Here is a 3,186-nt window from a genome sequence, read left to right as displayed (position 1 = left end):
GTGAGTCAGTGTGTGAGTGTATGAGAATAAAACAAACCATCCAAAGATTTTTTTAATTCCAACAATTTTAAGAATAATAGGTTTTAGTGTGAGTTAGGTCCTTTTTTTAAAAAATTAAAAATAATTTCACAAATTTAAAAAGAACTGGGATTTTTGCTAAGTGTATGGATGTCCTTTAAACTGTATAAAACATGACGCTTATTTAATGGAACCTAATTTATTAGTCCGCTCATTTATAGTATTCTAGTATTTTAGTCTCTGAGAAAAAGGAGTTCTAAGATGCACATAAGAGAAGTAATGAATGTAGTCTAGGATATAAAAAAAGCCTTGGGGCTTTTTGTAGACAAAAGACAGAAAACAAGCAAGAGAGAGAGACTGAATGCTGAAAGAGAGGGAAGGGAGGGTTTGAGAGACCAGCAGAGAGAGCTGGAACAAGTTTACAGAGAACAGTCAGTCGCTGCCAGGCGCTCAGGAATTTATGCTTCATTTGTCTTTCTTTGCAAAGGAAAGGAGCTGAAGGGGAGAAGAAATCAGGCAAGGCTGAGGGGTAAGCAACAGATTGTAGATGGCTCCTCGTGAAAAAGTAGGCCCTCCTCTCAGAATCCAGAACTACCCTTTATAGAAAAGAGCCCTTCTCTGTTGTGAAGGACTGTTCAGGACATTGTGGGGCTTATCAATAGCTCTCAGCTGGGGCACCAGGAGAACACAAGGGTGTCCAGTGTTCAGAAACTCCTTTTATTCAGGCCAGAACTGTAATGAGGGGCCCTGGAGGCTCTACAGGGATTTTAGAGGGCCCAATTTCAATTGTGACCAAGTCCTTTTAACTGGTACATTGTGTGGCCCTCTCTCCCACTGTCCCGGAGACGAGGGAGAGAGAAATTCCTCAAATCAAACAGGATATCTTCATTTCAAATCAACTTTAGGTCCAAGATTTTAAGGGACACAGCTTGAGACAGTGATAGGGGTAGTTAATAGATAGAGGGAAGGATTGTGTGTGGTCAGAAACCAGTCGATCTCAGGTGAGTTCAGAGCCAATCAGAGCCTGTTAAAGCACCTGCCAGTCATCACAGCAGATCCCAGTCCCCACTTGGTTTCCACTTTATGTGTGTTTAACTCTGTGTGTGATTCTGTGTGGACTGGGGGGTTGAGGAACATTGGTAGGACAGACGTCTTGGGATAAGAAAGTTGCAGGTTCGATTCCCTGCCATGGCCTTATGTTGCAGTGTCCTTGAGCAAGACATCCAATCCCTGCTGCCCACTGCTCCACATGTGTGTCTCACATGTGTGATGAGTCAAATGCAGAGAACCATCTGTCATCAAATGCGTACATACAATAACAACAACACATGGCACTTACAAATTTTAGGTAAGGTCAGTGTATGTGTGTAAAACTGTGTAGGATGATGTTAGGTAGGGTTGTCAACCTTAGCAAACACAAAAATGGCTATAACTCTATTAGTTTTACAGATATTAAACTAATTTGGTGTAGTAGTAGCTGAGAGTCGTCTACAACACATAGTATGAGCTCTAACACACCTCATGAGACCGATTCACCATGTTTGACTCAAAGGACTGTCATTTCTCAACAAACGATGATCTCAGTAAAAAACTCTGGCATGAAAGGTGGTGGGTAATATGTATTCTTTCAAGGAATCATAGGCTTTTCATTTAAAATGAATCCCAACAAACAAAAAAATCCAAGTGGTTATCATCCATAAACTTCTCAACAGTAAGTAGTTCTTCCTGCAGAACTTCCTTATTTGACCAGCTGTATGGAACAGAGATGAGTTTTGTGTTTTGTCTTCACAAGAGATCAAGATACAGAGATCAGGGAGCATTACACCTCTGACTCCCAGGTTCCTTCGATTGTTAGGCAGGAAACTTACTTCCACCCCAGATAAAAAAGCAAGAAGAAAAATATCAAAGACAGTAAAGGGGGGTCAACAGCATTGCTCACTCACCCCAGAGAGAAAGAAGAGCAAAGGTGAAGGTTGCAGAACAAAAACAAGAAGAGCAGAAGCCTGATGAGTCGGGCCTTTGGTCTGAAGGTTGTGCTCAGCTGGTTCAACAAATGTACTCAAGAGAGACCCAACGCTACACACACTACATGTTGCACAGTTTATGTTTAGGAAGATTGGAGTTTCAGAAATATTCAAATTTTAGATGCCAGCTGCAATATCTTTAAAGATTTCAGAGTAAAATGAATGTGAGTCAGTGAGATCAATCAATGTGAGATGTGCTGTAACAGTGGTTTACCTGGGTTGGCTTCTGAAAAGTGAAATAAAAACAAAAGGAACCTAAAGTTTTCATTCTATTTGATTTTTATTGTCAGGAGCACAAGCCAGTGTATCTCTCATGCCGATCCCAAGCCGGGGAAATGTTAAGGGTTGTGTTAGAAAAAGCAATGTGGAGGTGGGAGTGCATCAAGGATCGGCTCCGAGCCCCTTCTTGTTTGCTCTGCTGATGGACAGACTAACAGATGAGGACAGGCAGAAATCCCCGAGGACTATGATGTTTGCAGAGGACATCAGGATCTCTCACTGTTTACAGACAGTGGTGAGAGCAGCCATGTTGTTTGGAGACAGAACAGGAAGTGTCAGAGCTGAAGATGTTGAGGTTCTCCTTGGGAGGGACGAGGATGGACAGGATTAGGAATGAGGTCATCAGAGGTCCAGCACAGGTTGAAGGACTGGGAGATGCAGTTAGAGAGGACAGACTGAGATGGTTTGGACATGAGCAGAGGAGGGACAGAAGGATGTTAGAGACAAAGAGGACATGTATGGATGCAGTTAGAGAGGACGTGGGGGGAGTTGGACTGAGGACAGAGGACACAGAAGACAGAGTTAGATGGAGGACGACTCCCCTGAAAAAGGAACAGCTGAAAGAAAAAGAGTCTGCTTTTGAGTTGGCAGCACAGTGTTCAAAAACATGCACGTTAGGTTCATCAGTACTTCTAAATTGTCCCTAGATGTGAGTGAGAGTGATTGTGGTTGTCTCTTATTTGTCTCCAGGTGTCCCTGTGATAATTTGGAGACATGTCCAGGTGTCCCCTGTCTCTCACACTGTGACTGCTGAAGACGGATGCCAGCTCCCCCAAGGTAAAAAAAACATGGATGTTTCAGAATTTCTGCTCCTCTGGATGATCTGCTCTTGAAATGTAACTGGATGGACGGACGGACGGACGGA

The sequence above is a fragment of the Kryptolebias marmoratus genome, linkage group LG22 (assembly GCF_001649575.2).
Source record: "Kryptolebias marmoratus isolate JLee-2015 linkage group LG22, ASM164957v2, whole genome shotgun sequence".
In the NCBI taxonomy this organism is placed as follows: Eukaryota; Metazoa; Chordata; class Actinopteri; order Cyprinodontiformes; family Rivulidae; genus Kryptolebias; species Kryptolebias marmoratus.
This window is presented reverse-complemented; position numbering follows the sequence as displayed.